The following is a 13,233-nucleotide window of genomic DNA, read 5'->3' as shown; positions in this document are numbered from 1 at the left end:
CCAAATCACTGTGACGCAGCAATTCCCAAAGCGTGTTTTCAGGGAGATGCTCTGCCAAAAGAGGTTTCCATGGTTGTCAAGTAAGTTTGGGGAATGTTGCCTATGCTCCCCACCTCTCAGAGGCTGCGCGTGAGCACAGCAAATGCCCAGAGAACTTCTGCAGGAAAGGAACCTGCTCAATCTTGTGGGCGGTTTTTTTTTGTTTGTTTGTTTTATTAACTTTTGGCTGTGTTGGGTCTTCATTGCTGCACATGGGCTTTCTCTAGTTGCAGCGAGCAGGGGCTACTTTTTGTTGCGGTGTGCGGGCTTCTCATTGTGGTGGCTTCTCTTGTTGCGGAGCCCAGGCTCTAGGCGCGTGGGCTTCAGTAGTTGTGGCATGTGGGCTCAGTAGTTGCAGCACGTGGGCTCAGTAGTTGTGGCTCGCGGGCTCTAGAGCGCAGGCTTGGTAGTTGTGGCACACGGGCTTCGTTGCTCTGCGGCATGTGGGATCTTCCCAGACCAGGGCTCAAACCCGTGTCCCCTGCATTGGCAGGCAGATTCTTAACCACTGTGCCACCAGGAAAGTCCTCAATCTTGTATAATTTCTACTTTCCCAAACATATGGAAGACTTCACCCTCCCTACACGCCGAGGGTAGTTTCCCAGCGTTGCTGAAACAGCAATGACACAGTTTTCCCTCCAGTCAAGACAGAGGTGCCCATTCTCTGTTCTACCCAAGGCAGCTTAGTAGATGGAGTCGGAACCTGGACAGGGAGAGAAGAGAAAGCGACAGGACACGTCTCCGGAGCAGGAGAGAGGAATCTACTGCTCCTGGCTGAGGAACCCCGGCTCCCTCAACTGGGGTGGTCCAGGCACCACGGGGCTGCAGCACGGGCGTCCCTAGTGAATAGGGAGCTATGGGAGGGACCAGAGGGGTGCCAAGGTCAGCTGGGCTGTACTGCCTAATTCCAGGAGGCCAGTGCAAAATCACAAGCTGAGACCCCAGAGGAGGTCAGCGTATGTGAGCAGAAAGTGGACTTCGAGAGTTTTGGGCTGCAATTTGTGTTGGTTTTTTCTTTAATGGGGGGGCAGGCCTGCAGGATGGGTGGGCCGAGAGCAGACAACCATACTGATATTTTCAGCATCTTGAAGTCCTGTCTTTTTTTTTTTTTTTAAACTTTTCTCATCTTACATTCAGTGCTCTAATTTCTATTTATTTATTTATTTATTATTTTTGGCTGTGTTGGGTCTTCGTTTCTGTGCGAGGGCTTTCTCTAGTTGCGGCGAGCGGGGGCCACTCTTCACATCGCGGTGCGCGTGCCTCTCACTGTCGCGGCCTCTCTTGTTGCGGAGCACAGGCTCCAGACGCGCAGGCTCAGTAGTCGTGGCTCACGGGCCCAGTTGCTCCAGCGGCATGTGGGATCTTCCTAGACCAGGGCTCGAACCCGTGTCCCCCGCACTGACAGGCAGATTCTCAACCACTGCGCCACCAGGGAAGCCCACTGAAGTCCTGTCTTTAAGAGCTCCCACCTGGGAGAAGTGTGCCCAGGAGGCCCACCTGGGAGAGCTCATCCCAGAGTCAGGAGCCATGGGGGAGGGGGTGGGGGGCGGGGCCTGCAGGTCAACTTTGTGTTGCGGCCTAATCAAAACAGCACGTGTTTTGCTCCACCAGACCCCCTGCTGTCATTCCAGCAGCATTGTCGGAGAAGAAACAAAACAGAGAAACGGAGGTTGATTCTATAATTAGTGCACTTTCTTCACTGTTCATTCAGGATCTCCAGAGATCAATTAGCTTGCTTTTAAGCTAAAAGGCATCTGAATAAGTATTTAACCTGCACGGCAATTGATATTTAAAACAGATGAGGATGGGATTAATAATGCAGAACGGGCTGGCTCCTTCCTCCGCTAATTTCCCAGGTTCTACTCCCCCTGCCCCTGCCCCTGCCCCTTGCCTCTGCCCACACCGCATCCCAGTGGCCTTAGACTGGCCTCCTGGCCTCCTCAGAGCAGGGCTGTGGGCAGGCAGGCTGGTGCTGAGGGAGGGCTATCTTCCAGGTGCTGACACCACTGTGGAGCGGGGCCCCGGGTTTGGAGAGGAGCTTCGGTTAGGGCTGCTTGGAGGGTCCACCCGCAGCCAGAATCAGGTCCTTTCTCTACAGCCATCCAGCCGTGTCACCAGGCACATGACACCCTATCTACCCCTGCAAGGGGCAGGGGCCTGGAAGGTTGCCTACTGAGGGCACCCCAGCCTCAGCTTCCTCCTCTAGTAAAAGCCAATCATGGCCAGAGATGGGGAGACGGAGGAGCTTGAAAACTGCAGGACCTGGGTATCCGCCCTGCTGGGCATCTTCATGGCAGGTGGTCTGGAGGATATTTGTGTGCTTTTTGCTTTGTCATTTAAGTATCAAAGTCCTGAACAGGAATTAGCTTTTAAAAGCAAGTAGTGTGTGTGTGTGTGTGTGTGTGTGTGTGTGTATACAGGCACACACTCATGTACTTATGGACGTATTTATTTAATAAACATGTCTCAACATCCTCTCTGTGCTAGATAGTGTTAGACACTGGAGCGGGAAAGAGATGCCAGGACCACTAAGGTGTGTCTCCACCCTCCAGATGCCCACAGCCTAACAGGGAGGGAGTGGGGGAACATGACACGTAACACAGGTGAGGGTGGGTACAGAGGATGAATTTGGAGCTCAGGGAAGGCGTCTTAGTTGGGAGCTCCCCAAAGCAGATCCTGCAACAAGTTAAGGTGCGAGTGGTTTATCTGGGAGATGATTCCAGGAAGTATGGCGATGGAGCAGGAAAGTGAGATGGGGAAGGAGGAAAGCCAGTGAAGGTGTGTCCGCAGGTGGCTTGTGCTGTGGGTAACTGGGGCTCAGCCCCGCTGGGGCCCTATGAAAAACTGGGTAGATCGTGCCTCGGAATTGCACCTTTGAGGGGCGAGGAAGCCGGGGTTCATCCGCCTGCTCCCTGCCTCCTCAGCTGAGGCTCTGCTGAGCTCAGCTCCCTGGCTCTTGTGTTCTCTCCCTTGCTCGCCACAGCTGCACCGTCGCCAGCGAATTCCAAGGGGGCAGAGGAAATGTCTGCAGGCGGCCCCTGGCGGGGGGTGGGGCGGGGAGGAGGACACAAGGACAGCGTTTGCTACACAAGGCTCAGAAGAGAAATATGGAAGCCAGCTTTGGAAGGAGGAAACAGAAGGAAAGGCGATCCAGGCAGAGGGGAGCACACTCGAAAGCACAGAGGCACGAAGGGGAGGGTGACACGTGCAGTGTGAGTGGACGATGTCCTGCGTGGAGGTGGTCAGGCTGGCCTGGGAAGGGCCTCGAATGCCAGGCTTATGGCTGGCCTTTATGCTGTGGGCAGGTGTGCATGGGGGTGGGCTGTGTGACGCTCTGCCCATCAAGGAGGTGGGACAGCCCCGCCAGGGACTCGGGATTCAGGATCTTCTTTCCTTTGGCCCCTGCGGCAAGGGCGCTCACTGCCCCTGGGCCCCTGCTCAGCAGCCCCCTTCCCAGCAGCCCTGGCTCCTGCTCTTCCACCTGATGACAGCCCATCGGTCATCAGGGTCTCTGGGCAGCATGGGAGCCTCCAGCCATCCTCCCGACATGGTGGATTCTGCAGTATTTGACTTGCGCGTCCCTGAGTTGTACAGACAAAGCTCCGCATATCATCAGATCAATTAAAACAACTGCCACCAGGCCCCGGGACTCCATCAGGAGCCCTCCCCTGGGGCCCCCCGGGATTGCAATCCTCTCCTCAGATCTGTTCTTTCTCTGGATACCCCCATTTAATTTAAAGCCCCCCAGCTTCCCTGTCACTACAAAATTGTAACTTCTTGCCCTTATGAGGGCTTACAACGTGCCTTAGATGATTTATGCCATTTAAACCTCAAAATAGAGCTATGTTGTAAGTGCTGCTAACATGCCTGTTTTCAGATGACCAAACAGAGGCACAGGGCAGGGAAGGGACTTGCCCAAGTTTGCACAGCTGGGAAATGGCAGGGTCAATTCAAATTCAGGCAGCCTGACTGTGGAGTCCACAGGCTTGACTGCACTCCCATTCTGGTCCAGACTCCAGGGTCTTCTTTGATGCTCCCTCCAGCAGGCCCCCACCTCCCTCCTTCATCTCATCACAGATCAGTCCTAGAGAAGCAAACCCAGCAGCTCCCCTCCTGCCTGGCCCCTGCTTCACTCCCTCCCCACTGGCCCTGCCCTAGCCCAAGTCCCCATCCTCAAGAACCTACCCACGGCCATTCTCTCCCTCGCCAGTGCCACGTTCCTTCCACAGCTCAGCTCTGAGCAGGGCACATGCTGCCTTATCCACGGAGACATCCATGACTCCCTCTTCTCCGAGTCTCCCCAGCTTTCCAGACATTCTGATCACGTGGAGAGTTTTTACCCATAGCAATTTTATGTGTGCCCCTTCTCTCATTTCCTCCTCCGAGCTCTGACCTCCTGAAGGCCTGGGAGTATGCCTAATCTCTCTCTGACTCATCTAGTGTTCAGCCTGGTTCCTTGTTCATGGTTGTAGCCTATAAACTGCTTGGGGAATGAATGAATGAATGAATGAACGAACGAATCAATGAACCCAGAGGAGGGGAGACACACAGACTCCTTGTCTCCTCTCCCTTGCCCAGGACCTCAGAAAGCCTATCCTTGGCACTTTTCCACTGGGCACTGCTTACCTTCTGTAAACCACCTATTCTGCCCAGTGGGGGAAGTCAGCCAGTGTGTCCCCCCCATCTCCTCCTTCTGCTGAGATCAGGGCACAGAGAGGCCCAGAAGCAAGTCCCCAGGCACTGCCGGGGCCCTGAAGAGCTGGCTAAGGTGCAGTTGAAAGCAGAGCCTGATTCTTCCAACCCACGGGCTACAGAGAGCTGCAGGGGCCCCGGCAGGGAGAAGAGAGAGCCCTGATCAGAACAGACAGGGAGGCGGCCCGGGAAGAGGCTGTTGGCAACAATCTCACTGATTAGCGTCTCAATCTCTACGACACCTTGGAAACTTCAGAAAAAGAACAAAGCAGACTGGAAAAGAAAGAACAGACTTAGGCCCCAGAGGACTGACGGTGCCTGGGCCTGGTGCTGGGAACGTGAATGTCTCCTGGGACTCGGCTGCCAGACAGACAGGTGGCGGCATGTTGCAGGCTCGGCCGGAGTCTGCCAGGCTCACCGCAGTCGGGGCTGGGCTGGCTGGGCTGCCTTCGCAAGGGCCAAATTCAAGAGCACAAAGTTGTTCAAGAGAAAGGAACATCTCAAGACTCCAGACCAGCCCTAGACAGTCATGAGGTCATGGGCTTAATCAGTGGACTCGGTCTTCTGCTTGCATCTGCCCTGGGACCTGTGCGCTGGAGGGGCTCTAGGGCCACTTGCCCAGAGGGAGCGTGTGTTGGGACAGCAGGGGCTGTGGACGGTGCCTCCTTGCTCTTCATGATGAGACGTGGCAGGACAGCACCACGTATTTGAGGTCACAGACCACCGTAGGTCACCTGGGAGGCAGGGCAATGCCACCGTTTGGGCACATTTCCAGAGACAGAAAAAGCAATCTTAAAAATAAGGGCGTTTATGCTTAGGGCAGTCAGAATGTTTCTCGAAATATATGACAACATGTCACTATAGAAGGAGCAGGAAGGAAATCGGTTCCGATTGGCACAGCTAGTTTGAGCGCTCTTCCCCCACCCTCGGCCTTGCGTTTCGCTGTCTGTAGATGAGGTCAATTCTGAGCAGTGGTTTTCATGCTGCGCCTGGTGGAGCCCTGGGGGTTACAGAGCCTTCTCGGGAACTGTGGCATCCAGTCTTTAAGAGTCCAGATGATGGAAAGGGGCTTGGGCAGTGGTGTGCTGGTAATCACGCTCTCCAGGGGGAAAAAAAAAAAAAAGCCCTCATTTGTAGCACCTGCTTATTTCTGTGGTGTAAACATTCTCGTTGTGGCTGCTTTCAAGCTGCCAGTGGTTTAGTAACTCACTTTCACAACTCCTGAAAAGTTAACAGTTGGCACTAACAAGCTGGCTTTGGTTGCAGAAGAGAATTTACCACATAGTAGTTTTCACAACCTCTTAACCTCCCTGGGCCTCCGTTTTTTCTTGTGTAAAATGGGGCAATAATCATTTCTGTCTAATGGGGTTGTAGAGGTTCTTGTAATAAATGAAGCAGGTGGAAAGCATTCAGCATCATCCCCAGCACATAATCAGTTGTGTTATTGTTATTATTATTGTTGTTATTTGTTTTACCCATTGGGCTTACACTCAAGATTTTGTTGCAAGGAAATGATCCAACTGCACCTGTGCTCCACCACTGCTAACATCTTCTGGGACCCATCACACAGCGCGCGCGCACACACACACACCATCCTATTTCCTCAGCAGCCCTGGTGTCTCTGCTCCATTTTATTAAAGCAGAAAGCAGTGACAATTATTTTCATAATGAACTAGCTCTTCAAATTAATGCCAATTACGCTATGCAATCATGATTAAGATTATGCATTAATCAACGGTGCCAACCTACTTATTAGCCTCTTTAAATAATGATCATGAGGAATGTATGGGAAGGGAGAGAATAGAGAGGAGCCAGTTGAATGGGGGAGCTGCTTCGAAGCGGGGCGGGGTGCTTTTTCCAGAAGCCAAGACCCAAAGCAGCCTTTCTTCCATGGGGTGGAGCGTGAATTAGAACCCCAGCCCATCAGACACTGAGCTTCCAAAGCTCCCTGATCTATAGAGCCCCCTGCAAAAAAGAGAAAGGGGGCAAGAGGACCCAGAAGGGAGAGGGTAGAAGAACCCTCAAAGGTTTTTCAATGGATGAGGTTCGGTGCCACCCTTCCCTTCCTCCAAAAGAACTGAAAGGTAAGTGTGGTTGATACTCTCCCTGAAGCAACGTCACCTCTGTCTTAGGTCAGGTCCCCCAGATGCAGAGCCTGAGTCAAGGATTCAGATACCTGGGGTCGATAACAGGGAAGAGCACTCTTTAGGAAAACCCTGTTGGGGAGTGAGCAAAGCAGGATAGGGAAGGGGACAGGGATGGACCAAGACGCAGCCTTGGGTAAGATCTGGTCTTCGTCTGATGCAAGGTGGGGCTGTTGGGAGGGGCTGTGGAACATACCTGCACCACAGAGTTATACCCACCCTGAGGCAAGAGGACCGCCCTTTTGAGCCCCAGTATCATTCAGTCATTGGCTACATACTGCCCCCCTGGGAAGAAGTGAGAATAGTTCTCTAGAGAGAAGGGCAGCCTGTGAATGGAACCAAGACTCAAACCCAAGTCTGCTACCTCCAGAACCCACTCTCTGAACCTCTGTACTGTATCTAAATATTTGCTGCCTGGGTGTCCCAATACATTCAAATTTGGAGGATCATCTTGCCCTTAACGTTCAAGTAAAATGACCCATCCTTGCCTGTGTTTCGGGGATAGAGATGGGGGAACAGCCTCTCTCCAGCAGCATCTCTGAGCTGCCCCAGGGCTTCTGGTTTCTCCTAATCACCTCTTGTTCCAACTTCCTTCTCTGCTGAATTTTCCATCCTCTCTCATCCCACCTCCTGCACCCCTTGTCCTCTTTCTACCCTGATTCACCCTGTGCTGGACTCTGCTCACCTTCCTTCACTGTCCCCAAAGAGCACAAGCTGGGGTCAGTTTTCTGTGACCAACTTTACTAAATGATGGGGCTCCTGTAAGGAAGGAGATGACAGCACACACAGATCAGGCTAACTGGGCACTAAGAGCCAGACATCACTGTGTTAACGTGGCCCTTCCTGCCGTGGCCTCAGCCGCCTTTGGTCCTGGGATATATTGTCCTCTTCTTTCTCTCTTTTTGGGCCCACTTCCTGTCTATTCCCTTTCTCTTGGGCCCTTCTCTCCAATCCTCCCCACACAAAAATTCAACATCCCATCTTTGTTTCTTTTGCACAGCAATTCAGTACTATCATCGTCTTATCTTCTCCATCCAGGCCCTAAGGTGCTTTTCCCTCTGAGATAAAGGCTGCCCTTCCCCTGGAAGAGGGCACAGACTACAGCCCACTGGCCAAATCCAGCTCACCACCTGTTTTTGTAAATAAAACTTTATTGAAACATAGCCGCATCCATTGTTTACATATACTGCTTTCATGCTACACTGGAAGAGTCCATTAGGCCTTTTGGCCCACAAAGCCAAAAATATTTACTATCTGCTCCTTTACAGAAAATGTTTGTCAACCCCTGCCCTAGAATGTAGACGCTCAGAATTCGTTTTGATTTTCTAAATAGCATTGTTTCACTCCTACTTTAATAACTGCCCTTTACTAAGTCCTCACCATGTCCCATGCATATAGCTACATTGTTTTCTTTCTTCCTCGCAACAAACAACCCTTGGAAGTGTGTACCCCATTTTGCAGATGGAGAAACTGAGTCTCAGAGACAGTAACTTCCTCCAGTGGTTAGAGCCAGGGTTTGGACTGAGGCCTGACTGTCTCTGGAACCTGAGTTGGGAACAGCTGATTACCGCACATGCTGGTTACGGTCATCTATGGTCATCTGTTTATTGTCAGCTGAGTCCTCCTTGAGAGCAGAGGCCCAAGACTGACTTCTCTCATCCCAGCACCCAGTGACAAGTGGGCAGAGACCAGTGGGTATTCATGGGACTGAATTGGGTATCCTCTGGGCTTGGATCTCAGTGGCTTGAGAGCCCCTCTCTCCTCTCCTCCCCACCTGCCAAGGTCTGAGAGGCAAGCAAGGATGTGTGAAGCCCTAGGAAATGGCCCATTGTCCCATGACCTTTGACCCTCATTTGGGATGGGGCTCTGTAATGACTAGATTTCTCCCCAGCCTTTCTTGGAAGAATTTTTTTTTGATGTTTACATTTTAAAATATTAAAAATAATACTTATTCATTGTAAATAATTTGGAAAAATCAAGAAACTACAAAGAGCAAGATTAAAAGTATCCATAAACCTCTTCTTTCCAGAGAAACTCACTGGTACCATGGTATAGATCCTTCCAGTCTTTTGTCTATAAATATAGTTATGTGCTTTTTATTTGATAAATAGGTTTCATACTGTAATATTATTTTGTTGCCTTTGGGGGCGGGCAGGATGAGCATTTCCTGTATCATTAAGTATGTTTTAAGAGCGTTTTTTAAAAGCTTTTTTCCTTATTACCAAAGCTCCGTGCAGAACATTTGGGGGGAAAAGCACTAAGCAAAAGCAGTCCATTATCTTTTTAGTTTATAGAAAGAACCTTTGTTAACATTTTGGTGTACGCTCTTCTGGTATGTCCTTTTTGATTTTAATTGGAATTGCATTAAATTTGTAAATTAATTTGAGGAGAGCTGACATCTTTACAATATTGAGCCTTCCCTTCCAGGAGAAAGTTATGTCTCTCCATTTATTCAAGTCTTCTTTTATGTCCCCCAGTAAAGTTTTGTAGTTTTCTTGATATAGGAATAGCACATTTATTGTAAAGTATTTTATTTTTTTGTTGTTGCTTTTGTGAATAGGGTCTCTTTTTTCCCTTGTAATTCCTCACTGTTTATTGCTGATTTATAGGAAGGCTATACATTTTTCTATATATGTTTTATATGCTGGTCCCTTGATGAGCTTTCTGTTTACTTTCTACTAGGTTTTGATATGATTCTCTTGAGTTTTTAAGAGAATGGTAATAAGCATCTGCAAATAATTTGTCTTTTCTCTGACTGCATGACCACAATTTGTTATTTTTGCCTTACATACTATGATTTTAAAGACTATTTTATTATGGAGGACGTCTGTCATATATACTTAGGGAGAATGGTATAATGAATCCCTGTGTACCCACCACCTGGCCCCAACAATCAGCGGCCCATGGCCTTTCCTGCCCTATCTGCATTCCCTTCACATCCACCCCTCCCATATTATTTTGAAACAAATCCCGGACACCATATCCTGCCATCCAATACCCTGACTGTTAATGCCTACAAGTTGTTCTGCCATATGGATGGGTTTTAATATATTGAGTAATCTGCTTTTGAACATCACGTTGTTTCTATTTTTTTCAATATTATTTCAAGATACTATTTTAAGAATATCCTTATACATAAATGTTTATGTTACTCTAACTTTTTCTAAATTTGTATCCATAGAAATGGAATTACTGGATCATATGGTATTTTGATCACTTATTTTCCTTTAAACACATACACACAATCACATGATGGCTTTTCTGATTAGAAATATAACACATGTTCCCTGCAGAACTTTTTGAAAATACAGAAAAACACAAAGAAGGAAATTCAAGTCACCCGTAATCCTCCCACTCAGAGAGACACCCTCTTAACATTTGGGGATGCAGTCTTCTCGTCTTGTTTTACGGATGTGCTCAGCATGTTTCTGCATTCCCACACAGACTCACATGCATGCACACTATGTGTTACAAACTGTAAGCCTGCTGGAATACCCACGGGGGTGGGAGAGCAGCAGATTTATTTGTTTACTTTTTAAAATATTCACTGTTTTTTTAAAAAAATTTAAAACAATTGAACAACCCGGATACCCATCAACTGGTGGTGAACGGGTAAATAAAATGTGGTACAGCCATAGAAAGTAATACTATTTAACAATACAAAGAAATGATGTACTGATACGTGCTACAACATAGATGAGCCTCAAAAGCATTATGCTCAGTGAAAGAAGCCAGATGCAGAAGACCACACAGTGCATGATTCCATTTAAATGAAATGCCTGGAAAAGACAAATCTCTAGAAACAGAAAGTAAATTAGTGGTTGCCTGAGGCCAGAGGGTAGGGGGTGAAAACAATGAATGACTGGAAGTGGGCACCAGGGATCTTACTGAGGTGATGGAAATGTTCAATAGCTGGATTGTGGTGATGGTCACACAATTTAGTAAATTTACGAAAAATCATTGTACACTTAAAACGGTGAATTTTGTGAAATTTCTTCATGTAAATAATACCACAATGAAGTTGATTTTTTTTGAAGAATAGAGGTTTATTTTGGGAAAATAAGCAGAAAGAACAAAATAAGAAATCTATTACATAGGACTGTTCACTTGTGTTGTTTTGAAATGCCTCCTCTTCTTTTGTCAATGATATGAATCCCTCCTCATCTTCCTTCTATTCTTCCTCTTCTAACGTGGGGTCACACTGCATCTCCTGCTTTACGACTTTTGTTTTTCACTTAAAAATATATCATGGATACTTCCCAATCATTAAATGTTTGCTATTATATGGGAATATATGACAAATTGCCATTTATTTACTGTTTCTCTGGTGTTGAGCATCTCTAGATCCGCCTCCTCACATGATCTGCGTGCCCACCATTGGAATCAATTCCTAGAAACCAAAGATATGAGCTCAAGATGTGAGCATTTTTAAGGCTTTTGATACATTTCTAATGGCTATCAAGGAAGGAGGGTGTACCGGTTCCCACTTCTACCAACAGTTAAGCAAATGTTTGTTTCCAAACACCCTCGGCAAAGCTGGGACAGGCAAAAATGGTATTTCACTATTGGTTTAAATTGAGTTTATTTGACTATTAGAGTGGATGCACATTTCTTCATATGTGTTAATAGCTGCTTTGTATTATTTTTTTTTCTTTTGTGAAATGCCCATCCTTGCCCTTTGCACATTTTTCTATTGGAGCATTTGTCTTTTTTAAGTGTTTTAAGTGCTTTTTATAAAATAAGAACATCAACCTTTATACCGCTATATATGTTACCTATATTATTTCCAAGTTTGTTGTTTGCTATTTAATTCTGTTTATGGACATTTTGAAATCTACACATTTTATATTATTTCTGTGGAGTTATAAATCTTTCTCCTATGGTTTCTGACTTTATTGGAATGCCTAGGAAGGCCTCCTCCACCTCAATATTGTATAATATTCACCTATATTGTGTTTTTAGGTAGTTTTGTAGAGTTATTTGCCCCCTTCCTTCCCTTACTTTCTTGCTATTTAATCTTTGCTCCATCTGGAACTTTTTTTTTTTTTTTGATATATAGCTTAAGATTGGAATCTAACTTAAATTTCTCCCAAACAATTGAATAATTGTCTCAGCACAATTAATGAATAATTCATCTTCAACCTTCTGATTGGAAATAGCCATCTTTATCATGTCTTAAATACTTATCTCGACTTGAATCTTTTTCTGTGGGCTTTTATCTCGTTCCATTGGCCTAACTGTTCTCATATACCATTAGGACATGGTTTTAATTATTTTGGCTTTATGATATATTTTAAATCTGGCAGTGCAAGTCATCTCTCATCTCTTTTTAGGCTGTCTCCTGTTTAATCTTCCAGATGTATTTTAGAGTCATTTTGTCAAGTTAAAAAAAAATATATATATATATATATACACACACACATATATATTCTTCTATGATTCTCATTGGAATTACATTAAGCTGAAAAAGCAATTTGGAGAAAAACTGACACCTTTACCCTTGACCCTACCTACCCAGGAACATGACATGCCTCCTCGTTGAAATCTATTTTTATGTCTCTCACTTCAGGTGTTTTTGTCATTTTTAATATTGGAGTTGGTTCATGATTAGTTATTTACTATTTTGTTGATATTGTAAAGGAGAAATCCTTTTGCCATTAAGTTTTTACTGGTTGTTGCTGATTTAAAGAAGCACTTAATTGGTGCTAACTGGTCATTGAACTTGAGTCTCCTACTAGTTCTTACTAGTTTTCACGTTTAGGGATTATTTTAAGAGCTTTTAGGAAGACATTTATATCATTGGCAAATAAGAATTTTTTTCTTTCCAAGGGATATGCCTCTAAATTCTTTTTCCTTCTTATTTCATTGGTTAGTGGCGTGGTGTGACTCTACACACCTCCTCTTTTCTTTTCCTTTAATGAGAATGCCTCTAGTGTTTCACCATGAGCGATATTAAAGGCCAATTTGAGCTGAAGATGCTTCAAGGAAGTATCTCTTCTAGAGCTAGATTATTAAGCATTCTTTTTTTTTTAACATCTTTATTGGAGTATAATTGCTTTACACTGTTGTGTTAGTTTCTGCTCTATAACAAAGTGAATCAACTCTACGTACACATATATCCCCATAGCCCCTCCCTCTTGCATCTCCCTCCCACCCTCCCTATCCCACCCCTCTAGGTGGTCACAAAGCCCCGAGCTCATCTCCATGTGCTGTGCGGCTGCTTCCCACTAGCTATCTATTTTACGTTTGGTAGTGTATATATGTCCATGCCACTCTCTCACTTCATCCCAGCTTACCCTTCCCCCTCCCTGTGTCCTCAAGTCCATTCTCTACATCTGCATCTGTATTCCCGTCCTGC

The 13,233-nt window shown here is 46.6% G+C and overlaps 1 protein-coding gene across 1 annotated transcript in view; it reads left to right on the top strand.

Moving 5' to 3' along the window:
* GRIK3 (glutamate ionotropic receptor kainate type subunit 3) overlaps positions 1 to 13,233 on the top strand; it is a 233,838-nt gene that overhangs the window by 127,435 nt on the left and 93,170 nt on the right. The gene's annotated exons all lie outside the window — the stretch shown is intronic.

This window comes from Balaenoptera acutorostrata, chromosome 1 (genome assembly GCF_949987535.1).
Source record: "Balaenoptera acutorostrata chromosome 1, mBalAcu1.1, whole genome shotgun sequence".
NCBI lineage: Eukaryota > Metazoa > Chordata > Mammalia > Artiodactyla > Balaenopteridae > Balaenoptera > Balaenoptera acutorostrata.
This window is presented reverse-complemented; position numbering and strand designations above follow the sequence as displayed.